The following is a 27,826-nucleotide window of genomic DNA, read 5'->3' on the forward strand; positions in this document are numbered from 1 at the left end:
TTGGGTGGTATAACCGTCTGTTTTACAAGCAGATGCATTTAAATTCAGAAAAATGCAATTTTTTCAAAATTTTCTCTACATTTTGCAATTTTTCACCAATAAACACTGAATATATCGACCAAATTTTACCACGAACATGAAGCCCAATGTGTCACGAGAAAACAATCTCAGAATCGCTTGGGTAGGTTTAAGCATTCCGACGTTATTACCACATAAAGTGAAATATGTCAGATTTGAAAAATGGGCTCTGAGCCTTAAGGCCAAAACTAGGCTGCGTCCTTAAGGGGTTAAAGACGCTCTGTCACCAGATTTTGCAACCCCTATCTGCTATTGCAGCAGATAGGCGCTGCAATGTAGATTACAGTAACGTTTTTATTTTTAAAAAACGAGCATTTTTGGCCAAGTTATGACCATTTTTGTATTTATGCAAATGAGGCTTGCAAAAGTCCAATTGGGCGTGTTGAAAAGTAAAAGTACAACTGGGCGTGTATTATGTGCGTACATCGGGTCGTGTTTACTACTTTTACTAGCTGGGCTTTCTGACGAGAAGTATCATCCACTTCTCTTCAGAACGCCCAGCTTCTGGCAGTGCAGACACAGCGTGTTCTCGAGAGATCATGCAGTGACGTCACTCACTTCCTGCCCTAGGTCCTGCATCGTGTCGGACGAGCGAGGACACATCGGCAACAGAGGCTACAGTTGATTCTGCAGCAGCATCAGCGTTTGCAGGTAAGTCGATGTAGCTACTTACCTGCAAACGCTGATGCTGCTGCAGAATCAACTGTAGCCTCTGGTGCCAATGTGGCCGACACGATGCAGGACCTGTGAGTGACGTCACAGATCTGCACTGCCAGAAGCTGGGCGTTCTGAAGAGAAGTGGATGATACTTCTCATCAGAACGCCCAGCTAGTAAAAGTAGTAAACACGCCCCGATGTACGCACATAATACACGCCCAGTTGTACTTTTACTTTTCAACACGCCCAGTTGTACTTTTGCAAGCCTCATTTGCATAAATACAAAAATGGCCATAACTTGGCCAAAAATGCTCGTTTTTTAAAAATAAAAACGTTACTGTAATCTACATTGCAGCGCCTATCTGCTGCAATAGCAGATAGGGGTTGCAAAATCTGGTGACAGAGCCTCTTTAAGCTGGGTAACTTCTGCGATCTGACAAGAGCAGGCACATTCAGCTTAGAATGGCCATTGACATTAAATCCTTTAATCCATAGTCCATTTTAATCGATTGTGAAACAAAATCTAAACGACATAATAAAAAGTTAACCACACCAGGGATTCCCAGACAGTCTCCCACACTGGTACTAGCGAGGACTTAAGCAGTGTAACTTCTGCGATCTGACAAGAGAAGGAACATTCAGCTTTGAATGGCCATTGACATTAAATGCTTTAATCCATAGTCCTTCTTAATCGATTGTGTAACAAAATCTAAACGACATAATAAAAAGTTAACCAGACAACGGATTCCAAGACAGTCTCCCACACTGGTACTAGCGAGGCCTTAAGCTGTGTAACTTCTGCAATCTGACGAGAGCAGGTACATTCAGCTTAGAACGGCTATTGACAGAGATGAGCGAACTTATGAAAAGTTCGGTTCGGCTGGTTCGCCGAATTTCATGAAAAAGTTCGATTCGGACCGAACTCGTTCTGACCGAACCTGTAATACAAGAAAGCCCCTAAAAATCATGTATAACACTGTTTAAAAGCCCTAGAAGCCCTGTATAACACTCTTAGGTCACCCATGAGTGCATCCAAGAACTTTTGAGCTGTCTTTAAGGCAAAGTTAGTGTCAAAGTTACGCCAACATATATGGCTATATGAAAACGGATGGGACACGTTGATAACTAACAAAAACCACTGCACTTGTGCATGTTGTATGCTTAATGCATTGTTAAAAAAGGTACAAAAATTTAACATTTTTGGCGGCAGATGCCTGCCAGGGTTCATACATATAAGGTGGTAAAAGAAGAAGCAATGGCTATTGACAAGCCCTCAAAAAATTTACCCTTTATGGTGGCAGAAGCCTGCCGGGGTTCATCCATACATGGATGTAAAAGCAACAAGCAATGGCTTTTCACAAGCCCTCCAAAAATGTACCCTTTTTATTGGCAGATGCCTGCCGGGGTTTATCCATACATGGATGTAAAAGCAACAAGCAATGGCGTTTGACAAGCCCTCCAGGCCTGCTTGTAGCAGACGGCAGTGGAGGTGTATTGGTGGTAATAGAGGTAGCCAACAGACAGCATGGGTGGTAGTAGTAGTAGCAGCACATTAAAAGAGACTGGACAGTCACAGGACAAAGCCCTGTGGTGGGGCAGGCCTGCTTGTAGCAGACGGCAGTGGAGGTGAATTGGTGGTAGTAGAGGTAGCCAACGGACAGCAAGGGTGGTAGTAGTAGTAGCAGCAGCACATTAAAAGAGACTGGACAGTCACAGGACAAAGCCCTGTGGTGGGGCAGGCCTTAGGCCTGCTTGTAGCAGGCGGCAGTGGAGGTGTATTGGTGGTAGTAGAGGTAGCCAACAGACAGCAAGGGTGGTAGTAGTAGTAGTAGCAGCACATTAAAACAGACTGGACAGTCACAGGAGGACAAAGCCCTGTGGTGGGCAGGCCTCAGGTCTGCTTGTAGCAGACGGCAGTGGAGGTGTATTGGTGGTAGTAGAGGTAGCCACCAGACAGCAAGGGTGGTAGTAGTAGTAGCAGCACATTAAAAGAGACTGGACAGTCACAGGACAAAGCCCTGTGGTGGGGCAGGCCTCAAGCCTGCTTGTAGAAGACGGCAGTGGAGGTGTATTGGTGGTAGTAGAGGTAGCCAACGGACAGCAAGGGTGGTAGTAGTAGTAGTAGCAGCACATTAAAAGAGACTGGACAGTCACAGGACAAAGCCCTGTGGTGGGGCAGGCCTGCTTGTAGCAGACGGCAGTGGAGGTGTATTGGTGGTAGTAGAGGTAGCCAACGGACAGCAAGGGTGGTAGTAGTAGTAGCAGCAGCACATTAAAAGAGACTGGACAGTCACAGGACAAAGCCCTGTGGTGGGGCAGGCCTCAGGCCTGCTTGTAGCAGACGGCAGTGGAGGTGTATTGGTGGTAGTAGAGGTATCCAACAGACAGCAAGGGTGGAGGTAGTAGTAGTAGTAGTAGTAGTAGTAGCAGCACATTAAAAGACACTGGACAGTTACAGGACAAAGCCCTGTGGTGGGGCAAGCCTCAGGCCTGCTTGTAGCAGACGGCAGTGGAGGTGTATTGGTGGTAGTAGAGGTAGCCAACGGACAGCAAGGGTGGTAGTAGTAGTAGCAGCAGCACATTAAAAGAGACAGGACAGTCACAGGACAAAGTCCTGTGGTGGGGCAGGCCTGCTTGTAGCAGACGGCAGTGGAGGTGTATTGGTGGTAGTAGAGGTAGCCAACGGACAGCAAGGGTGGTAGTAGTAGTAGTAGCAGCAGCACATTAAAAGAGACTGGACAGTCACAGGACAAAGCCCTGTGGTGGGGCAGGCCTCAGGCCTGCTTGTAGCAGACGGCAGTGGAGGTGTATTGGTGGTAGTAGAGGTATCCAACAGACAGCAAGGGTGGAGGTAGTAGTAGTAGTAGTAGTAGTAGTAGTAGCAGCACATTAAAAGAGACAGGACAGTCACAGGACAAAGCCCTGTGGTGGGGCAGGCCTCAGGCCCTCTTGTAGCAGACGGCAGTGGAGGTGTATTGGTGGTAGTAGAGGTAGCCAACAGACAGCAAGGGTGGTAGTAGTAGTAGTAGCAGCACATTAAAAGAGACTGGACAGTCACAGGATAAAGCCCTGTGGTGGGGCAGGCCTCAGGCCTGCTTGTAGCAGACGGCAGTGGAGGTGTATTGGTGGTAATAGAGGTAGCCAACGGACAGCAAGGGTGGTAGTAGTAGCAGCAGCACATTAAAAGAGACTGGACAGTGACAGGACAAAGCCCTGTGGTGGGCTGGCCTCAGGCCTGCTTGTAGCAGACGGCAGTGGAGGTGTATTGGTGGTAGTAGAGATAGCCAACAGACAGCAAGGGTGGTAGTAGTAGTAGTAGCATCACATTAAAAGAGACTGAACAGTCACAGGACAAAGCCCTGTGGTAGGGCAGGCCTCAGGCCTGCTTGCAGCAGACGGCAGTGGAGGTGTATTGGTGGTAGTAGAGGTAGCCAACACAGACAGCAAGGGTGGTAATAGTAGTAGTAGCAGCAGCACAATAAAAGAGACTGGACAGTCACAGGACAAAGCCCTGTGGTGGGGCAAGCCTCAGGCCTGCTTGTAGCAGACGGCAGTGGAGGTGTATTGGTGGTATTAGAGGTAGCCAACACAGACAGCAAGGGTGGTAGTAGTAGTAGCAGCACATTAAAAGAGACTGGACAGTCACAGGACAAAGCCCTGTGGTGGGGCAGGCCTGCTTGTAGCAGACGGCACTGGGGGTGGATTGTGGTAGAAGTAGTAGCAGCACCAACAGCGGCACATTAAAAAAAGAGTGGACAGGACAGAATCCCGTAGTAGCAGGCGGCAGTAGCAGGCGGCAGCGGCAGCAGCATTAGCAATGTCAGATCTAATCAGTGGCATCAGGCACAGGGGTTTTAAAATCCTCACCGATCCACGCTTGATTCATTTTCAGAAACGTGAGATTTACCAAGCTGTTGGCGGACAATCTTGTTCGCTTAGGGGTGACGAAGCCCCCTGCCGCGCTGAATACCCTCTCTGACGCTACACTGGAGGGTGGACAAGACAGTACACCCATGGCAAACTGGGCCAGTTCTTGCCAATGATCCAATCTGCTCACCCAGAAGTCCATGGGATCTGGGTCAGCATTTCTGACGGAGAAAGGGCACAGTACAGGTACGAGTGAACCTGGTTGTTTAGGTGCTGCACCTGGTGATGGTGAATATCCCTTTGGTGACTACGATGTGTGTCAGGTCGGGGTATTGGATGTAAAAATGTTGTCATCATATTTTCCAAACTGAATTGCCTGCTGCTGCTGCTTCTGCTGCCGATGCCGCTGCTGCCGCCTATTGCAGAGGTAGCTCTGCCAGAGGCGGTGGAACGATGAGACAGTGGGGAGCGGAGAGTGGCCCCCCGGTCAGACATGCTTGCAGCAGGTGTTTGCCGTTTGAAAGCCGTGACAAGTTGGCTGCATAGCTTCTCTCGATAATAAGCCAATTTTGCCTCCCTCTCGGAAGGCGCAAAAAACTCCCCCATTCTGGCTTTATACCGAGGGTCTAAAAGTGTGACTATCCAGTACTCATCTCTTTGCTTCATCCTAACAATACGACAGTCAGCGCGCAAGTAACGAAGCATACATCCTGGCCAGCGTTTCAGAGGGCCCGGTTGGTTCCATCTCCGCCCCATACTGCCATGGTTGTCCATCATCAAGGTCGTCGTCAGACTCGTCATCACCACCATCACTGTCATGTTGTGCGGCTGCCTCGTCCCCTATCCCTTCCTGTGATTCCATCTCCAAATCCAGCTCCTCTTCAGGTCCTGTTTCCTCATCCTCATCCTCCTCCTCCTCCTCAACATCCATAGCCAGATGTGATCCTTCCTCCATCCTTTGCTGAATCATCGCTGTGAGCGTTTGCTCCATAATGAATATCAGCTGCATAACATCGTTCATTCCGCTAGTGTCACGGCTCACAAATCGTGTGGCCTCTTCAAAGGGCCTCAAAACGCGACATGCGTCTCTAACCAGCTGCCAGTGCCTGAGCTCGAAATTACACTGGCTCCAAACGCTGCCCGTCTGCTGCATCAGGAAATCATTCACGGCTTTTCGCTGTTCGTACAGACGGTCCAACATGTGCAGTGTGGAATTCCAGCGTGTTGGAACATCGTAAATCAGGCTGTGTTCTGGGAGATTGTTTTGACGCTGCAAGTCCAGGAGGGCGTGCTTAAATGCATACGAACGTCTAAAGCGAACGCAAACCCTCCTGGACATGGCCAGCACACCCTTCAAACCAACATATGACTTTAAGAAGCGTGTTATCACCAGATTGATCACACGTGCCATGCAAGGAGCGTGTGTCAGGTGACCTAGACGCAGTGCAGCCACAACGTTCTTCCCGTTATCAAAGACAACATTGCCCAGTGTGAGTTTCAGAGGAGACAGCCAGCGTGTGATTTCCTCCTTGATGCACAGCAGCAGCTCCTGCCCTGTGTGGCTTTTCTCGCCCAGGCTCAGCAGGTGTAAGACAGCGTTGTGGCGCTTCACCTTGCACCTATGAAAAGAGGAGGGAGGAGGAGTGGAAGATACGCTGTGTCCTGTCGGGGACGGGAAGACCTCCATTGAGGAGGGCAAGGAGGAGGGGGAGGAGTAGGAGGAGGAGGATGGTAGACGCCTGGTGTCCGGAGTTGAACCAGAAAGATACAAGCGTGGAGGTGGTAATGCCTGGCATTGCTGCGGTGGTGCATCGGACTGCAAACTATTGACCCAGTGGGCCGTGAAAGACATGTACTGTCTCTGCCCATAGTTGCTGCTCCACGTGTCGACGGTGGCATGTACCCTGCTGCACACGGATAATTGCAAGGACTGGCACACCTTTTCCTCCACGTGCTTGTGCAAGGCAGGGACAGCTGTTTTGGAGAAGTAATGTCGGCTAGGTATTCGCCACCTAGGCTGAGCGCACACCATCAATTGCTTGAAGCCGGCGGAGTCGACCAGGTTGTACGGCAGCGACTGCACCACCAACAACTTAGCCAGGTGTGAATTAAACCGCACGACAAGTGGATGACTGGGTATATATTGTTGCTTATTGGACAACGATTCCGTAATGGATAACTGACGGGACGTAGGAGGAGCACTAGATGACAGTGATGATGATGATGACAACGACATGGTGGATAAGGCCTGGCTACTACTTAGATGACAGGTACTCGGAGCAGCAGCAGCAGTGGCAGAGGGGTCTTCATTACATGATGTACATGATGATGGTGGGGCATGTCGATTGTCCCACATGGCCTTGTGATGCCGCTCCATGTGTTTACGTAGAGCGGTAGTTCCTACATTGCTGCCCTGCCCACACCTTACTTTCTGCTTGCAGATACGGCACTGTGCCATGTTTTCGTCCTCCGGGAAGGTACAGAAAAATTGCCACACGGCACAGTACCGTAAAGAGATAGTACCACGTCCACCACCACCACCCGAGCTTGCCCCTTGTCTGGCAGGCTTTTTTTGGGAGCCTACACAAGCATCAGTGTCACCGTCACCGGCTCCTGAGCTGACCCTACCGCTTCAACGTTTTGCAGATTGACTTCTGCCCCTACCTCAGCTTGGCTGTTTATCACGGCCAGTGCCGCCACTACTACCCTCCTCCTCTGACGCCGTCATCACCTCGTCACCTGGTTCCCACGTCCTGTCTAAAACAACATCATCATCATAGCCTTCCTCATCATCCCCGCCACTTCTGTCACTGTGTTGTGAATGTGATGTGACATCATGGCGGGCTCCATGCCCCCCCTCATTACTGCGTCTGCCACCATGGCTACCACCACCAACACCCCCACTACCACAGCTATGCGTCTCGGACACCGCTTCCACCTCCACCACCGCCGCAACACACTCCGTTGGCTGACTCGCGGTAAACAAATCATCACTGTGTTGTTCAGTATCTTCCTTCGCACCCGAGGAGATGTCTCTTAGGACTCTCAGGAAAGATGGCTTCCCGCTAGGAAGGGGGAGTGAAGACATAGATAATGGAATGGAAACGCTAGAAATACTTATATTACTACTGTCACTGTGCCAAGGAACTGTAGAGGATCTGGAATCCAACGAAACCTGGCTTGAAGCCAGATCGTCAGAGTCTTCCTGCTGAGATGACCGCGAGCCAGCCAACTAGTCCACAATGGCCGTATTGTCTAAAGTAGCCCGCCCACCGGAGGAGATGGACAAGTCTGGCTTGCTGATACTGCTACTACTACCAGCAGGCACATGGCTGCTGCTACTAGTGGAACTGGGCACATGTCTTGTGCCACAAATGCTGGTACTGGGTCTGGCACCAACAGATCCAACATTTGGACTGGAAGAGGACACGGCATGGGTGTTTTTTCCTCTACCCCGTCCTTTCACAACTTTTTTTTTACCAGACATTTCACTGCTGGAGTGCAGCAAGTTGAATCAAAACCCGGGGGATGAGCCCCTTCTAAAAGCGTATTCACACACTGACACTGGCTTGGCAAATGGCAATGAATGAGAATTTCTATCAGCCACGCCGCGGTGCACTCAGGGAAAGCTGGGCCTTGTAGTACTACTACAAAGGCTACCTTTATTGCAAGTTGGAATGTGATTTGTTATGTTAACGGTCGGGGATGAGCCCCTTCTAAAAGCGTATTCACACAGGCACTGGCTTGGCAAATGGCAATGAATGAGAATTTCTATCAGCCACGCCGCGGTGCACTCAGGGAATGCTGGGCGTTGTAGTAGTACTACTACAAAGGCTGCCTGTATTGCAAGTTGGATTGTTATTTGTTATGTTAACGGCCAGAGATGAGCCCTTTCTAAAAGTGTATTCACACTGACACTGGCTTAGCAAATGGCAATGAATGAGAATTTCTATCAGGCACGCCGCGGTGCACTCAGGGAATGCTGAGTGTTGTAGTACTACTAGGCTGCCTGTATTGCAAGTTGGATTGTTATTTCGTTATGTTAACGGCCGGGGATGAGCCCCTTCTAAAAGCGTATTCACACAATGGCTTGGCAAATGGCAATGAATGAGAATTTATATCAGGCACGCCGCGGTGCACTCAGGGAATGCTGGGCGTTGTAGTACTACTACTACTACAAAGGCTGCCTGTATTGCAAGTTGGATTGTTATTTTGTTATGTTAACGGCCGGGGATCAGCCCCTTCTAAAAGCGTATTCACACACTGGCTTGGCAAATGGCAATGAATGAGAATTTCTATCAGGCACGCCGCGGTGCACTCATGGAATGCTGGGCGTTGTAGTACTACTACTACTACTACTACAAGGGCTGCCTGTATTGCAAGTTGGATTGCTATTTAGTTATGTTAACGGCCGGGGATGAGCCCCTTCTAAAAGCGTATTCACACACTGGCTTGGCAAATGGCAATGAATGAGAATTTCTATCAGGCACGCCGCGGTGCACTCAGGGAATGCTGGGCGTTGTAGTACTACTAGGCTGCCTGTATTGCAAGTTGGATTGTTATTTCGTTATGTTAACGGCCGGGGATGAGCCCCTTCTAAAAGCGTATTCACACACTGGCTTGGCAAATGGCAATGAATGAGAAATTCTATCAGGCACGCCGCGGTGTACTCAGGGAATGCTGGGCCTTGTAGTACTACTACAAAGGCTGCTTGTATTGCAAGTTGGATTGTTATTTCGTTATGTTAACGGCCGGGGATGAGCCCCTTCTAAAAGCGTATTCACACACTGGCTTGGCAAATGGCAATGAATGAGAATTTCTATCAGCCACGCCGTGGTGCACTCAGGGAATGCTGGGCGTTGTAGTACTACTACAAAGGCTGCCTGTATTGCAAGTTGGATGCAACGGGGATGAGCCCTTTATAAAAGCGTATTAACACACTGGCTGAGTAGTGAGTAGTGGATGAGCCCCTTCGATTGCTGGATTCCTGCCTCTTAGATTACTAAAGCTTTCCCTTACTGCACAGTGATGCTATCCCTAAAGCTCCTGTCTGTAAAATGGCCGCTGAGCTCCGTGTATAGACTTTTATTGCAGGCTTGAGCCCGCCCCTATGCTGCCTGCCGATTGGCTGGGAGAGCCGTTTGCAAGGCATTATGGGGTAGCCTGATGTCAGGTTATATTGTGAAATCCTCCATTTTACATCTAACATGTGGCAGGCGCCAAAATTTAGCCGGGTTCGGCCGAACCCGCTGCGAACCGAACTATTCACGATGTTCGGACCAAATCCGGGATCGGGTGTCCCGGTTCGCTCATCTCTAGCTATTGACATCAAATGCTTTAATCTATAGTCCTTTTTAATCGATTGTGAAACAAAATCTAAATGACATAATACAAAGCCAACCGCACCACAGATTCCCTGACAGACTCCCACACTAGTACTAGCGAGGCCTTAAGCTGTGTAACTTCTGCGATCTGACGAGAGCAGGCACATTCAGCTTAGAATGGCCACTGACATTAAATGCTTTAATCCATAGTCCTTTTTAATCGATTGTGAAAAAAAATCTAAATTACATAATACAAAGCCAACCGCACCACGGATTCCCAGACAGTTTCCCACACTGGTACTAGCGAGGCCTTAAGCTGTGTAACTTCTGCGATCTGACGAGAGCAGGCACATTTAGCTTAGCATGGCCACTGACATTAAAAGCTTTAATCCATAGGCCTTTTTTAATCGATTGTGAAACAAAATCTAAACAACATTATAAAATGTCAACCGCACCACGGATTCCCAGACAGTCTCCCACACTGGTACTAGCGAGGACTTAAGCTGTGTTACTTCTGCAATCTGACGAGAGAAAGCACATTCAGCTTAGAATGGCCATTGACATCAAATCCTTTAATCCATAGGCCTTTTTTAATCGATTGTGAAACAAAATCTAAACGACATAATAAAAAGTCAACCGCACCACGGGCTCCCAGACAGTCTCCCACACTGGTACTAGCGAGGGCTTGAGCTGTATAACTTCTGCGATCTGACGAGAGCAGGCACATTCAGCTTAGAATGGCCATTGACATTAAAAGCATTAATCCATAGTCCTTTTTAATCGATTGTGAAACAAAATCTAAACGACATAATAAAACATCAACCGCACCACAGATTCCCAAACAGTCTCCCACACTGGTGTTAGCGAGGCCTTAAGCTGTGTAACTTCTGCAATCTGACAAGGGCAGGAACATTCATCTTAGAATGGCCATTGACCTTAAATGCTTTAATCCATAGTCCTTTTTAATCGATTGTGAAACAAAACCTAAACGACATACTAAAAAGTCAACCGCACCACAAATTCCTAGACAGTCTCCCACACTGCTACTAGAGAGGTCTTAGGGTATGTGCACACACACTAATTACGTCAGTAATTGACGGACGTATTTCGGCCGCAAGTCCTGGACCGAACACAGTGCAGGGAGTCGGGCTCCTAGCATAATAGTTATGTATGATGCTAGGAGTCCCTGCCTCTCTGCAGGACAACTGTACCGTACTGTAATCATGTTTTCAGTAAGGGACAGTTGTCCTGCAGCGAGGCAGGGACTCCTAGCATCGTACATAAGTATGATGCTAGGAGCCCGGCTCCCTGCACTGTGTTCGGTCCGGTACTTGCGGCCGAAATACGTCCGTCAATTACGGATGTAATTAGTGTGTGTGCACATACCCTTAAAGTGTTATTCTTCTGCGATTTGACGAGAAAACTCACATTTCAGCTTAGAATGGCCATTAACGTTTAAAGCTTTAGTCTATTTTTATTTTTAATCGATTGTGAAACAAAATCTAAACAACAAAATTTTAGGTCAACAGCACCATGGATTTCCAGAAAGTCTCCCACACTGGTACTAGCGAGGCCTTAAGCTGTGTAACTTCTGCAATCAGACGAGAGCAGGCACATTCAGCTCAGATTGGCAATTGACATTCAATGCTTTAATCCATAGTCCTTTTTAATCGATTGTGAAACAAAATCTAAACGACATAATAAAAAGGCAACCGCACCACGGATTCCCAGACAGTCTCCCACACTGGTACTAGCGAGGCCTTAAGCTGTGTAACTTCTGCAATCAGACGAGAGCAGGCACATTCAGCTTAGAATGGCCATTGACATTCAATGCTTTAATCCATAGTCCTTTTTAATCGATTGTGAAACAAAATCTAAACGACATAATAAAAAGGCAACCGCACCACGGATTCCCAGACAGTCTCCCACACTGGTACTAGCAAGGCCTTAAGCTGTGTAACTTCTGCGATCTGACGAGAGCAGGCACATTCAGCTTAGAACGGCCATTGACATTAAATGCATTAATCCATAGTCCTTTTTAATCGTTTGTGAAACAAAATCTAAACGACATAATAAACAGTGAACCGCACCACGGATTCCCAGGTAGTCTCCCACACTGGTACTAGCGAGGCCTTAAGCTGTGTAACTTCTGCGATCTGACGAGAGCAGGAACATTCAGCTTAGAATGGCCATTGACTTTAGATGCTTTAATCCATAGTCCTTTTTAATCGATTGTGAAATAAAATCTAAACGACATAATAAGAAGGCAACCGCACCACGGATTCCCAGACAGTCTTCCACACTCATACTAGCGAGGCCTTAAGCTGTGTAACTTCTGCGATCTGACGAGAGCAGGCACATTCAGCTTTGAATAGCCATTGACGTTAAATGTTTTAATCCATAGTCCTTTTTAATCGATTGTGAAACAAAATCAAAACGACATAATATAAAGTCGACCGCACCACGGATTCCCAGACAGTCTTCCGCACTGGTACTAGCGAGGACTTAAGCTGTGTAACTTCTGCGATCTGACAAGAGCAGGCACATTCAGCTTAGAATGGCCATTGACATCAAATGCATTAATCCATAGTCCTTTTTAATCGATTGTGAAACAAAATCTAAACGACATAATAAAAAGGCAACCTCACCACGGATTCCCAGACAGTCTCCCACACTGGTACTAGCGAGGCCTTAAGCTGTGTAACTTCTGCGATCTGACGAGAGCAAGTACATTCAGCTTAGAATGGCCAATGACATTAAATGCATTAATCCATAGTCCTTTTTAATCGATTGTGAAACAAAATCTAAACGACATAATAAAAAGGCAACCGCACCACGGATTCCCAGACTGGTACTAGTGAGGCCTTAAACTGTGTAACTTCTGCGATCTGATGAGAGCAGGTATATTCATCTTAGAATGGCCATTGACGTTAAATGCTTTAATCCATAGTCCTTTTTAATCGATTGTGAAACAAAATCTAAACGACATAATAAACAGTCAACCGCACCACGGATTCCGAGACAGTCTCCCACACTGGTACTAGAGAGGTCTTAAGCTGTGTAACTTCTGCGATATTACGAGAGCTGGCACATTCAGCTTAGAATGGCTATTGACATTAAATGCTTTAATCCATAGTCCTTTTTAATCGATTGTGAAACAAAATCTAAACGATATAATAACATGTCAAGCTCACCACGGATTCCCAGACAGTCTCCCACACTGGTACTAGCGAGGCCTTAAGCTGTGTAACATATGCGATCTGACGAGAGCACGCACATTCAGCTTAAAATGGCCATTGACATTAAATCCTTTAATCCATAGTCCTTTTTAATCGATTGTGAAACAAAATCTAAACGACATAATAAACAGTCAACCACACCACGGATTCCCAGACAGTCTCCCACACTGGTACTAGCGAGGCCTTAAGCTGTGCAACTTCTGCAATCTGACGAGAGAAGGTGCATTCAGCTTAGAATGTCCACTGACAATAAATGCTTTAATCCATAGTCCTTTTTAATCGATCGTGAAAAAAAATCTAAACGACATAATAAAAAGTCAACCGCACCACGGATTCCCAGACAGTCTCCCAGACTGGTACTAGCGAGGTCTTAAAGTGTTATTCATCTGCGATTTGACGAGAAAAGGCACATTTCAGCTAAGAACGGCCATTAACTTTTAAAGCTTTAGTCTATTTTTATTTTTAATCGATTGTGAAACAAAATCTAAACGACATAATAAAATGTCAACCGCACAACGGATTCACAGACTGGTACTAGCGAGGCCTTAAGCTGTGTAACTTCTGCGATCTGACGAGAGCAGGGACATTCATCTTAGAATGGCCATTGACTTTAAATGCTTCAATCCATAGTCCTTTTTAATCGATTGTGAAACAAAATCTAAACGACATAATATAAAGTCAACCGTACAATGGATTCCCAGACAGCCTCCCAGACTGGTACTAGTGAGGCCTTAAACTGTGTAACTTCTGCAATCTGATGAGAGCAAGCATATTCATCTTAGAATGGCCATTGACATTAAATGCTTTAATCCATAGTCCTTTTTAATCGATTGTGAAACAAAATCTAAACGACATAATATAAAGTCAACCGCACCACGGATTCCCAGACAGTCTCCCACACTGGTTCTAGCGAGGCCTTAAGCTGTGTAACTTCTGCAATCTGATGAGACCAGGTACATTCATCTTAGAATGGCCACTGACAATAAATGCTTTAATCCATAGTCCTTTTTAATCGATTGTGAAACAAAATCTAAACGACATAATAAAAAGTCAACCGCACCACGGATTCCCAGACAGTCTCCCGCACTGGTAATAGCGAGGCCTTAAGCTGTGTAACTTCTGCGATCTGACAAGAACAGGCAGATTTAGCTAAGAATGGCCATTGACATTAAATGCTTTAATTCATAGTCCTTTTTAATCGATTGTGAAACAAAATCTAAACAACATAATAAAAATTCAACCCCACCACGGATTCCCAGACAGTCTCCCACACTGGTACCAGCGAGGCCTTAAGCTGTGTAACTTCTGCGATCTGACGAGAGCATGCACATTCAGCATAGAATGGACATTGACTTTAAATGCTTTAATCCATAGTCCTTTTTAATCGATTGTGAAACAAAATCTAAACGACATAATAAAAAGTCAACCACATCACGGATTCCCAGACAGTCTCCCACACTCATACTAGCGAGGCCTTAAGCTGTGTAACTTCTGCAATCTGACGAGAGCAGGCACATTCAGCTTAGAATGGCCATTGACATGAAATGCTTTAGTCCATAGTCCTTTTTAATCGATTGTGAAACAAAATCTAAACGACATAATAAAAAGTCAACCGCACCACGGATTCCCAGACAGTCTCCAAGACTGGTACTAGCGAGGTCTTAAATTGTTATTCATCTGCGATTTGACGAGAAAAGGCACATTTCAGCTAAGAACGGCCATTAACTTTTAAAGCTTTAGTCTATTTTTATTTTTAATCGATTGTGAAACAAAATCCAAACAACAAAGCGTTAGGTAAACAGCACCACGGATTTCCAGACAGTCTCCCACACTGGTACTAGCGAAGCCTTAAGCTGTGTAACTTCTGCAATCAGACAAGAGAAGGCACATTCAGCTTAGAATGGCCATTGACTTTAAATGCTTTAATCCATAGTCCTTTTTAATCGATTGTGAAACAAAATCTAAACGACATAATAAAAAGACAACCGCACCACGGATTCCCAGACAGTCTCCCACACTGGTACTAGCAAGGCCTTAAGCTGTGTAATTTCTGCGATTTGACGAGAGCAGGCACATTCAACTTAGAATGGCCATTGACATTATATGCTTTAATCCATAGTCCTTTTTAATCGATTGTGAAACAAAATCTAAACGACATAATAAAAAGTCAACCGCACCACAGAGTCCCAGACAGTCTCCCACATTGTTAGTAGCGAGGCCTTAAGCTGTGTAACTTCAGCGATCTGACGAGAGCAGGCACATTCAGCTTAGAATGGCCACTGACAATAAATGCTTTAATCCATAGTCCTTTTTAATCGATTGTGAAAAAAAATCTAAACGACATAATAAAAAGTCAACCGCACCACGGATTCCCAGACAGTCTCCCACACTGGTACTAGCGAGGTCTTAAAAGTGTTATTCATTTGCGATTTGACGAGAAAGGGCACATTTCAGCTTAGAATGGCCATTAACTTTTAAAGCTATAGTCTATTTTTATTTTTAATCATTTCAATTTTTATTGAGCTTTTTCTTCACATTACATAGGAAAAATACATCCAAACGTCTGCACCCAAGGCTCTCAACATGAGAAGTACTATAAAGGAGTGCCCAGATCAACATAACAGAAAATCAACAAAAACAGAAAACAAAAGAAAAAACAATCTTATACATACTGTGACTCTGTTCAGACATATTAATGACTTATTTATAATATTTTGAGCTTTTCCATAAATCCCACGCTGCCACCTTAGTGTGAGGTGTGTTAAAGTAATAGAGGAAGGACGTTTCATGTCTACAATCTATGTTAACTCTTCTAATTACCTCTGATAAGGATGGAGGGACGGAAGATTTCCACAATTTAGCTATTGACATTCTTGCAGCTATGAGAATATGTTGACACATCAGTCGAACTTGGTGAGGTATATCTTCCAACCCCATGTCCAAAACGGCCAATTCTGGGGACCCTGAGATGAGTATACCTGAGATCTCAGAGATCAGTTGAAACACTTCTTTCCATAGAAAGCAAATAGAAGCACAGGTCCACCACATATGTAATGTGGAGCCTTTGTTCCCACAGCCTCTCCAACACATATTAGTCCTCCCCCCCACCCCAAAGTGGGAGAATCTGGAAGGCGTTAAGTACCACCTAAGATGTATTTTCTTAACTAACTCCATATGATTTATACATCTAGAGTGCTTGGAGATCCAATTAGCAGCTTTAATCCATTGTTCTGAAGAGAATGAAGTACCCAACTCTCCTTCCCATTTTAGCATATAAGGGTCTTTTGAATCCCGTCCTCTATGAAGCAGTAAATCATAACTAAATGTGAGGCCTTTCGGAAAACCCTGCCATTGAAACATAAACTTATGAAATGTAGAGGATTGGAGCGGTTGGGTAGGAAGTTTCAAGCCTTGCAAGAAATGCAGAATTTGGAGATATTGAAAGAACTTCTTATGAGATATGCGAAATGAATCGGCTAAATCTGCAAATGTTCTGAAAACCCCGTTGTCATAAAAGTCAGAAAGAACCTCCAACCCAGCTGATTCCCATTCTAACATTGGAGTGGCAGGAATAAAGTCTTGAATAGAAATCACTGCCATATTTTGTAAGGAGACATGCACACAATTTTGTTTACACATTACCTGTGACCAAACCTGTATGGAGTCTTTCATAGATTGTATGGGGAGAGGAGGAACTGAACCCCCCATATATGCTATTATCATCAGGGTTTTGAGAGAATGATGAGGGACAAGCACTTCTTCAATTTGAGCCCATAAGTGCTTAGGAGAAGCATGCCACATCTCCCGCAGCTGGTCCATTATTGCTGCCACATTATAGGAAGCAATGTTAGGAACTCCCAAACCTCCATCCCCATTCCTTTGATACAGCAGTGACTTTGCAACTCTTGCTCGTTTGTGATTCCAGATAAACTTAAGCAAAACATTTTGGAATTGTGTAGTGAATGAGACAGGTATAAGAAATGGAATGGTTCTACGTAAGTATAAGATCTTAGGCAGTAAGAACATCTTAACCAAATTTATCCTGGCTATCCACGATAATTGGAACTTATTTAACCTTTCACATTCTTCCTTTATAGTCAACAAAAGAGCAGAATAATTTTCAGAGATTATTTGAGAAGGACATGAAAATAACTTTATACCTAAATATGGAATGCCTGTTTCTGCCCATGCAAACTGAAATTTTGATAGATGTGCCCTCAGGGGATCCAAAATTTAATTGGTAACATTACCGACTTGTTTAGTTTATAATATGAAACTCTGGAATATTGGTAGATAACCTTTAGTACTGCAGTCAGGGACGTCAAGGGGGAAGTACAAGTCATAACCACGTCATCGGCGTATAGTCCAATTTTGTGCTCCATGGCACCTACTTTAATCCCTGAGATCTCCTGAGTAGTACGGATCAATTCTGCGAAAGGTTCAATGCAAAGAGTAAAGATCAACGGAGACAATGGACAACCCTGACGAGTACCATTAGTTATCTGAAATATACTCGACATAAACCCGGAATTCAAAACCCTGGCTGAAGGGGAGGTATACAAAGAGAGAATTGCTGTTTTTATAAAAGATCCAAATCCAAATTTTTCCAGGACTGCTTCCATGAAACCCCAATGTACCCTATCGAATGCTTTTTCAGCATCCAGGGAAAGAAAAATCGTTGCATCCTTAGATCGAGAAGCTACTTGAATCAAATCTAAAACCGACGAGTTAAATCTCTAGCTTGTCTTCCTTTAACGAACCCTACTTTTTTTTTTTTTAATCAGTTCAATTTTATTCAACAAACTTCACATTTTTACAGGTCATTGTACTTTCTCATACAGTGTATAAGCAAATTTCCACAGACCCAATTATTTATTTCCAACCAAACATTCCCTTCCCCCCAACTCCCCCTTGTATCCCCCCAGCCGGTCTTCTCGATACCACTTTTTCAATCCTATCTCCTTCTCTTCCCCTTTTCCATTCCCCATCCTTCGCCTGCTCTCCGTATGTACCCCACCGTCAGTAGCCCTATACCTGAACGTGTGACCGTAGTGTCATTAGCTCCGCAGAAGCATACCCAGATTGATCAATCCACCTAGCCCATTGTTTTTCAAACTTGACCTTGGACCCCCTCTTGGAGTATATCCTATATTCCATCAGAACCTGTGAGTTAAGTGCCCCTATAATTTCTTGCTTTGAGGGTGGCTCCGCATCCAGCCAGTGCTTTGCTATTCCTTTCCTAACTTGGTATAGTATTTTAGCGATTGCCAAACCTGACATCCTATCCCCCTCCAAATCCCCAACATACCCTAGCAGCATTACCACAGGATCCCATGGAATCTGTACCTCAAACACTCTCCCCACTAGCTCCGATATTTCCGTCCACAGAATCCCCAACCTCCCGCATGTCCAGAACATATGGAGGATGTCTGCTTTTTCCTCCGGGCACCTAGGGCACTTGGCATCTGCTCTTAATCCCATTTGTTTCAGCACCCACGGGGTCCTATACACCCTATGTATCAGAAACAACTGCGATCTTCGTTGTGCTACATTAATGGACAAAGTACATGTTGCTGCCAATACCGCCTCCCAGTGGTCTGTAGAAATAGGACCCACATCTCTTTCCCATGCAGCTTTCACTGGTGCCATAGGATCCCCCAGATGTTCCACCAATAACCTGCGATAAACCAATGAAATTAATCCTTTTGACGTTACTGCTTTTGCAATATGTTCCAACACTCCCGCGGCATGTATTGTCATGTCTACACTGGCCGCTTGTGTCTGCACCGCGTGCCGAATCTGCAGGTACTGATAGAACATGCGAGAGTCCAGCTGAAACCCCTCCCTTATTTGCTGAAAGGATTTGAGTATGCCTCCCTCGTACAACTGTTAACGAACACTACTTGATCTAAAGCTAATAATGAAGGTAGACAGTCATTTAGTCTGGAAGCTAGCAATTTAGAAAATAACTTAATATCGCTGTTTAATAAAGATATGGGTCGAAAGTTGGCTGGGGAATCTGGAGTTTTTCCCGGCTTGGGAAGCGTAACAATAATGGCCTGCAACATTTCTGAGGGAGGACCTTGAGGAGACATTATTCCATTGAAAGTATCTACCATGTATGGAATTAAAGTTTCCATAAACGTTTTAAAATATTCATTAGGGAGGCCATCTGATCAGGGGGATTTATTTTGTTTGGAACCTAAAATTATCTTCTTTAATTCTTCCCCTCGTATGGGAGCATTCAATTGGGATAGTTGTACTTCAGGCAATTGGGGCAGCTGTACTTTGCTCAGAAAAGCTTGTATAGATTCCTGAGATATAGGAGGGAGGGAAGCATCTTCCCTAAGATTATACTGTGCTCTATAATATTCAGCAAACTCATCCGTTATCTGTTGGGGATCATAAATTCTCTGCGCTCTGACTGAGTTTAAATAATGTATCTTGGTTTTTGTTATGTGTTGTTTAACTCTGCGGGCTAGAATTTTGCTAGGACGGTCCCCCTGAACATAAAAATTCCACTTAAAGAGGCTCTGTCACCAGATTTTGCAACCCCTATCTGCTATTGCAGCAGATAGGCGCTGCAATGTAGATTACAGTAACGTTTTTATTTTTAAAAAACGAGCATTTTTGGCCAAGTTATGACCATTTTTGTAGTTATGCAAATGAGGCTTGCAAAAGTCCAAGTGGGTGTGTTTAAAAGTACAAGTCCAAGTGGGTGTGTATTATGTGCGTACATCGGGGCGTTTTTAATACTTGTACTAGCTGGGCGCTCTGATGAGAAGTAACATCCTCTTCTCTTCAGAACGCCCAGCTTCTGACAGTGCAGATCTGTGACGTCACTCACAGGTCCTGCATTGTGACGGCCACATCGGCAGCAGAGGCTACAGTTGATTCTGCAGCAGCATCAGCGTTTGCAGGTAAGATCGACTTACCTGCAAACGCTGATGCTGCTGCAGAATCAGCTGTAGCCTCTGGTGCCGATGTGGCCGTCACGATGCAGGACCTGTGAGTGACGTCACAGATCTGCACTGTCACAAGCTGGGCGTTCTGAAGAGAAGAGGATGTTACTTCTCATCAGAGCGCCCAGCTAGTGAAAGTATTAAAAACGCCCCGATGTACGCACCTAATACACACCCACTTGGACTTGTACTTTTAAACACACCCACTTGGACTTTTGCAAGCCTCATTTGCATAACTACAAAAATGGTCATAACTTGGCCAAAAATGCTCGTTTTTTTAAAATAAAAACGTTACTGTAATCTACATTGCAGCGCCTATCTGCTGCAATAGCAGATAGGGGTTGCAAAATCTGGTGACAGAGCCTCTTTAAGTTTCTTTAGGTTTTTCTCGTGTGCATAAAGATATAAGGAACATAGTTTATCCCTGAGGTCTCTAATTTCTTGTTTCAAGACAACTGAAGGAGACACCTTCATGCTATTTTCCCATTTATGAATATCAGAAAGAAGAGCGTCTATTTGTTTGGTCCTTTCCCGCTTTGCTCTTGCTGCTGCTTGTATGAATAGTCCTCGGACAAACGCTTTATGGGTACACTACAAGAGTTCAGGAGAAGAATCCGTAGGGGAATTAATTAAGAAAAATTCTGATAAGGCACTTCCTATTGAAGTCTGCAAAGATTTATCGTTCAATAAGTAGGTATTAAGTCTCCACGGAAAACGTGGGGATCTGTTATATTTGTCCGCAAGAATAAGTTCTATTGGCACATGATCTGACCACGAAATCACCCCAATATTGGACTGTACAACATTTAGTAAGATCTCCCTATCCACCAGAAAGAAATCTATCCTGGAGTAAGTATTATGCGGGGAAGGGAAGAATGTAAAATCTTTTTCTGAGGCGTGTTGATATCTCCAAATATCATGTAAATTTTCCTCAGAAATCAGGTTCTTAAGATCACCACCCAGTCTTCGCGGACCCAAAGTACGATCCATATTTGAGTCAGGAACCTCATTAATAGAGATGAGCGAACTTATGAAAAGTTCGGTTCGGCAGGTTCGCCGAATTTCATGAAAAAGTTCGATTCGAACCGAACTAGTTCTGACCGAACCTGTAATACAAGAAAGCCCATAAAAATCGTGTATAACACTGTTTAAAAGCCCTAGAAGCCCTAGAAGCCCTAGAAGCCTCTTAGGTCACCCATGAGTGTATCCAAGAACTTTTGAGCTGTCTTTAAGGCAAAGTTAGTGTCAAAGTTACGCCAACATGTATGGCTATAGGAAAACGGATGGGACACGGTGATAACTAACAGAAACCACTGCACTTGTGCATGTTGTATGCTTAATGCATTGTTAAAAAAGGTACAACAATTAACCATTTTTGGCGGCAGATGCCTGCCAGGGTTCATACATATAAGGTGGTAAAAGAAGAAGCAATGGCTTTTGACAAGCCCTCAAAAAATTTACCCTTTATGGTCGAAAATGCCTGCCGGGGTTCTTCCATACATGGATGTAAAAGCAACAAGCAATGGCTTTTCACAAGCCCTCCAAAAATTGACCCTTTTTTTTTGGCAGATGCCTGCCGGGGTTCTTCCATACATGGATGTAAAAGCAACAAGCAATGGCTTTTGACAAGCCCTCCAAAAACTGACCCTTTTTATTGGCAGATGCCTGCCGGGGTTCTTCCATATATGGATGTAAAAGCAACAAGCAATGGCTTTTCACAAGCCCTCCAAAAATTGACCCTTTTTTTTGGCAGATGCCTGCCGGGGTTCTTCCATACATGGATGTAAAAGCAACAAGCAATGGATTTTGACAAGCCCTCCAAAAATTGACCCTTTTTATTGGCAGATGCCTGCCGGGGTTCTTCCATACATGGATGTAAAAGCAACAAGCAATGGCTTTTGACAAGCCCTCCAAAAATTGACCCTTTTTATTGACAAGGGTGAGTAGTAGCAGCACATTAAAAGACACTGGACGACAGTCACAGGACAAAGCCCTGTGGTGGGGCAGGCCTGCTTGTAGCAGACGGGCGGCAGTGGAGGTGTATTGGTGGTAGTAGAGGTAGCCAACACAGACAGCAAGGGTGGTAGACTGGTAGTAGCAGCAGCACATTAAAAAAAGAGACTGGACGACAGTCACAGGACAAAGCCCTGTGGGGGGCAGGCCTTCTTGTAGCAGACGGGTGGCAGTGGAGGTGTATTGGTGGTAGTAGAGGTAGACTAGCCAACACAGACAGCAAGGGTGGTAGACTGGTAGTAGCAGCAGCACATTAAAAAAAGAGACTGGACGACAGTCACAGGACAAAGCCCTGTGGTGGGGCAGGCCTGCTTGTAGCAGACGGGTGGCAGTGGAGGTGTATTGGTGGTAGTAGATTTAGCCAAAGGACAACAAGGGTGGTATTAGTAGTAGCAGTAGCAGCACATTAAAAAAAGAGACTGGACAGTCACAGGACAAAGCCCTCTGGTGGGGCAGGCCTCAGGCCTGCTTGTAGCAGACGGCAGTGGAGGTGTATTGGTGGTAGAGGTAGCCAACACAGACAGCAAGGGTGGTAGTAGTAGTAGCAGCACATTAAAAAAAGAGACTGGACGACAGTCACAGGACAAAGCCCTGTGGTGGGGCAGGCCTGCTTGTAGCAGACGGGTGGCAGTGGAGGTGTATTGGTGGTAGTAGTGGTAGCCAACGGACAGCAAGGGTGGTAGTAGTAGTAGCAGTAGCAGCACATTAAAAAAAGAGACTGGACAGTCACAGGACAAAACCCTCTGGTAGGGCAGGCCTCAGGCCTGCTTGTAGCAGACGGCAGTGGAGGTGTATTGGTGGTAGTAGAGGTAGTCAACGGACAGCAAGGGTGGTAGAAGTAGTAGCAGTAGCAGCACATTAAAAAAAGAGACTGGACAGTCACAGGACAAAGCCCTCTGGTGGGGCAGGCCTCATGCCTGCTTGTAGCAGACGGCAGTGGAGGTGTATTGGTGGTAGAGGTAGCCAACACAGACAGCAAGGGTGGTAGTAGCAGTAGCAGCACATTAAAAAAAGAGACTGGACAGTCACAGGACAAAGCCCTCTGGTGGGGCAGGCCTCAGGCCTGCTTGTAGCAGACGGGTGGCAGTGGAGGTGTATTGGTGGTAGTAGAGGTAGACTAGCCAACACAGACAGCAAGGGTGGTAGACTGGTAGTAGCAGCAGCAGCACATTAAAAAAAGAGACTGGATGACAGTCACAGGACAAAGCCCTGTGGTGGGGCAGGCCTGCTTGTAGCAGACGGGTGGCAGTGGAGGTGTATTGGTGGTAGTAGAGGTAGACTAGCCAACACAGACAGCAAGGGTGGTAGACTGGTAGTAGCAGCAGCACATTAAAAAAAGAGACTGGACGACAGTCACAGGACAAAGCCCTGTGGTGGGGCAGGCCTGCTTGTAGCAGACGGGTGGCAGTGGAGGTGTATTGGTGGTAGTAGATTTAGCCAACGGACAGCAAGGGTGGTAGTAGTAGTAGCAGTAGCAGCACATTAAAAAAAGAGACTGGACAGTCACAGGACAAAGCCCTCTGGTGGGGCAGGCCTCAGGCCTGCTTGTAGCAGACGGCAGTGGAGGTGTATTGGTGGTAGAGGTAGCCAACACAGACAGCAAGGGTGGTAGTAGTAGTAGCAGCACATTAAAAAAAGAGACTGGACGACAGTCACAGGACAAAGCCCTGTGGTGGGGCAGGCCTGCTTGTAGCAGACGGGTGGCAGTGGAGGTGTATTGGTGGTAGTAGAGGTAGCCAACGGACAGCAAGGGTGGTAGTAGTAGTAGCAGTAGCAGCACATTAAAAAAAGAGACTGGACAGTCACAGGACAAAGCCTTCTGGTGGGACAGGCCTCAGGCCTGCTTGTAGCAGACGGCAGTGGAGGTGTATTGGTGGTAGTAGAGGTAGCCAACGGACAGCAAGGGTGGTAGTAGTAGTAGCAGTAGCAGCACATTAAAAAAAGAGACTGGACAGTCACAGGACAAAGCCCTCTGGTGGGGCAGGCCTCAGGCCTGCTTGTAGCAGATGGCAGTGGAGGTGTATTGGTGGTAGAGGTAGCCAACACAGACAGCAAGGGTGGTAGTAGCAGTAGCAGCACATTAAAAAAAGAGACTGGACAGTCACAGGACAAAGCCCTCTGGTGGGGCAGGCCTCAGGCCTGCTTGTAGCAGACGGCAGTGGAGGTGTATTGGTGGTAGAGGTAGCCAACACAGACAGCAAGGGTGGTAGTAGCAGTAGCAGCACATTAAAAAAAGAGACTGGACAGTCACAGGACAAAGCCCTCTGGTGGGGCAGGCCTCAGGCCTGCTTGTAGCAGACGGCAGTGGAGGTGTATTGGTGGTAGAGGTAGCCAACACAGACAGCAAGGGTGGTAGTAGTAGTAGCAGCACATTAAAAAAAGAGACTGGACGACAGTCACAGGACAAAGCCCTGTGGTGGGGCAGGCCTGCTTGTAGCAGACGGGTGGCAGTGGAGGTGTATTGGTGGTAGTAGAGGTAGCCAACGGACAGCAAGGGTGGTAGTAGTAGTAGCAGTAGCAGCACATTAAAAAAAGAGACTGGACAGTCACAGGACAAAGCCCTCTGGTGGGGCAGGCCTCAGGCCTGCTTGTAGCAGATGGCAGTGGAGGTGTATTGGTGGTAGTAGAGGTAGCCAACGGACAGCAAGGGTGGTAGTAGTAGTAGCAGCACATTAAAAAAAGAGACTGGACAATCACAGGACAAAGCCCTGTGGTGGGCAGGCCTGCTTGTAGCAGACGGCACTGGGGTGGATTGGTGGTAGAAGTACCGTGTTTCCCCGATAGTAAGACACCCCCGATTGTAAGACGTATCGGGGGTTTCAGGGGGGTCGGCTAATATAAGCCGTACCCCGAAAGTAAGACATATGTCTTACTTTCGGGGAAACACGGGGGTATTGCCGCCTCCTGCCCACTTCCGCGCCGCCCCCCTCTCCATACGTCTCCATCAGCGGCAGGAGCACGGCTGTTATACACAGCCTGGCTCCTGCTGCAACTGCCGGAATCGAAGCGCGCGCCGATTCCGGCAGTTTAACCCATTAAATGCCGCTGTCAATAGTGACAGCGGCATTTAATGTGTTTGACAGAGGGGGGAGCTCCCTCTGTCACCCGATCGGCGCCCCCGCAAACAAATCGCGGGTCGCCGTCGGGTTTCCATGACAGCCGGGGGTCTAACAAAGACCCCCAGGTCTGCCTTCAGCATCTGCCTGTTAGGCGATGCCGGAGGCATGACCTAATAGGTTGCCTGTCAGTTTTACACTGACAGGCAATAATGCTTCGGTATACTAAGTATACCAAAGCATTATATATGCGATCGGCACATCGCATAGTGAAGTCCCCTGGTGGGACTAAAAAAAAAAAAGTAAAACAGTTAAATAAAGTTTGTGAAAAAAATAAATAAAATAATTCGACAATTTTTTTCCAATATAAGACATACCCCGAAAGTAAGACATAGTGGGGCTTTTGGGGATAAAAAGAAAGTAAGACACTGTCTTACTTTCGGGGAAACACGGTAGTAGCAGCACCAACAGCGGCACATTAAAAAAAGAGTGGACAGGACAGAATCCCGTAGTAGCAGGCGGCAGTAGCAGGCGGCAGCGGCAGCAGCAGCAATGTCAGATCTAATCAGTGGCATCATGCACAGGGGTTTTAAAATTCTCACCGATCTACGCTTGATTCATTTTCAGAAACGTGAGATTTTCCAAGCTGTTGGCGGACAATCTTGTTCGCTTAGGGGTGACGAAGCCCCCGGCCGCGCTGAATACCCTCTCTGACGCTACACTGGAGGGTGGACAAGACAGTACACCCATGGCAAACTGGGCCAGTTCTTGCCAATGATCCAATCTGCTGACCCAGAAGTCCATGGGGTCTGGGATCAGCATTTCTGACGGAGAAAGGGCACAGTCCAGGTACGAGTGAACCTGGTTGTTTAGGTGCTGCACCTGGTGATGATAAACATCCCTTTGGTGACTAAGATGTGTGTCAGGTCGGGGTATTGGATGTAAAAATGTTGTCATCATATTTTCCAAACTGAATTGGCTGCTGCTACTGCTGCTGCGGCTGCCGCGGCTGCCTCCTATTGCAGAGGTAGCTCTGCCAGAGGTGGTGGAACGATGAGACAGTGGGGAGCGGAGAGTGGCCATTGACATTAAATGCTTTAATCCATAGTCCTTTTTAATCGATTGTGAAACAAAATCTAAACGACATAATAAAAAGTCAACCACACCACGGATTCCCAGACAGTCTCCCACAGTGGTACTAGCGAGGCCTTAAGCTGTGTAACTTACGTGATTTGACGAGAGCAGGCACATTCAGCTTAGAATGGCCATTGACATTAAATGCTTTAATCCATAGTACTGCTGCCGCGGCTGCCGCCTATTGCAGAGGTAGCTCTGCCAGAAACGGTGGAACGATGAGACAGTGGGGAGCGGAGAGTGGCCCCCCGATCAGACATGCTTGCAGCAGGTGTTTGCCGTTTGAAAGCCATGACAAGCTGGCTGCATAGCTTCTCTCGATAATAAGCCAATTTTGCCTCCCTCTCGGAAGGCGCAAAAAACTCCCCCATTCTGGCTTTATACCGAGGGTCTAAAAGTGTGGCTATCCAGTACTCATCTCTTTGCTTCATGCTAACAATACGACAGTCAGCGCACAAGTAACGAAGCGAGGCCTTAAGCTGTGTAACTTCTGCGCTCTGACGAGAGCAGGCACATTCAGCTTAGAATGGCCATTGACATTAAATACTTTAATCCATAGTCCTTTTTAATCGATTGTGAAACAAAATCTAAACGACATAATAAAAAGTCAACCACACCACGGATTCCCAGACAGTCTCCCACAGTGGTACTAACGAGGCCTTAAGCTGTGTAACTTACGCGATCTGACGAGAGCAGGCACATTCAGCTTAGAATGGCCATTAACATTCAATGCTTTAATCCATAGTCCTTTTTAATCGAATGTGAAATAAAATCTAAACGACAATAAAAAGTCAACCGCACCACGGATTCCCAGACAGTCTCCCACACTGGTACTAGCGAGGTCTTAAAATATTATTCTTCTGCGATCTGACGAGAGCAGGCACTTTCAGCTTAGATTGGCCATTGACAATAAATGCTTTAATCCATAGTCATTTTTAATCGATTGTGAAAAAAAATCTAAACGACATAATAAAAAGTCTCCCACACTGGTACTGGTGAGGCCTTAAGCTATGTAACTTCTGCGATCTGACAAGAGCAGGCACATACATCTTAGAATCGCCATTGCCGTTTAATGCTTTAATACATAGTCCTTTTTAATCGATTGTGAAAAAAAATCTAAACGACATAATAAAAAGGCAACCGCACCACAGATTCCCAGACAGTCTCCCACACTGGTACTAGCGAGGACTTAAGCTGTGTAACTTCTGCATTCTGACGAGAGCAGGCACATTCAGCTTAGAATGGCCATTGACAATAAATGCTTTAATCCATAGTACTTTTTAATCGATTGTGAAACAAAATCTAAACGACATAATAAAATCTCAACTGCACCATGGATTCCCAGAAAGTCTCCCACACTGGTTCTAGCGAGTTCGTAATCTGTGTAACTTCTGCGATCTGACGAGAGCAGGCAAACTCAGCTTAGAATCGCCATTGACTTTTAAAAATTTAGCCCACGGCTTTTTTTAATCGATTGTGAAACAAAATCTAATTGA

The 27,826-nt window shown here is 46.0% G+C and overlaps 10 pseudogenes; all 10 read right to left on the bottom strand.

Moving 5' to 3' along the window:
* Positions 1-9,996: 9,996 nt before the first annotated feature.
* Positions 9,997-10,115, bottom strand: LOC142692675 (5S ribosomal RNA; annotated as a pseudogene).
* A 67-nt stretch (positions 10,116-10,182) lies between these two features.
* Positions 10,183-10,301, bottom strand: LOC142691616 (5S ribosomal RNA; annotated as a pseudogene).
* A 255-nt stretch (positions 10,302-10,556) lies between these two features.
* On the bottom strand, positions 10,557-10,675 carry LOC142685262 (5S ribosomal RNA; annotated as a pseudogene).
* A 957-nt stretch (positions 10,676-11,632) lies between these two features.
* On the bottom strand, positions 11,633-11,751 carry LOC142671495 (5S ribosomal RNA; annotated as a pseudogene).
* Positions 11,752-11,818: 67 nt separating this feature from the next.
* On the bottom strand, positions 11,819-11,937 carry LOC142683584 (5S ribosomal RNA; annotated as a pseudogene).
* Positions 11,938-12,004: 67 nt separating this feature from the next.
* On the bottom strand, positions 12,005-12,123 carry LOC142736034 (5S ribosomal RNA; annotated as a pseudogene).
* A 439-nt stretch (positions 12,124-12,562) lies between these two features.
* On the bottom strand, positions 12,563-12,681 carry LOC142705753 (5S ribosomal RNA; annotated as a pseudogene).
* A 2,463-nt stretch (positions 12,682-15,144) lies between these two features.
* On the bottom strand, positions 15,145-15,263 carry LOC142706295 (5S ribosomal RNA; annotated as a pseudogene).
* Positions 15,264-26,935: 11,672 nt separating this feature from the next.
* On the bottom strand, positions 26,936-27,054 carry LOC142707651 (5S ribosomal RNA; annotated as a pseudogene).
* A 410-nt stretch (positions 27,055-27,464) lies between these two features.
* LOC142704902 (5S ribosomal RNA) lies at positions 27,465-27,583 on the bottom strand (annotated as a pseudogene).
* Between the last annotated feature and the right edge of the window lie 243 nt (positions 27,584-27,826).

The sequence above is a fragment of the Rhinoderma darwinii genome, chromosome 1 (assembly GCF_050947455.1).
Source record: "Rhinoderma darwinii isolate aRhiDar2 chromosome 1, aRhiDar2.hap1, whole genome shotgun sequence".
Classification (NCBI taxonomy): domain Eukaryota; kingdom Metazoa; phylum Chordata; class Amphibia; order Anura; family Rhinodermatidae; genus Rhinoderma; species Rhinoderma darwinii.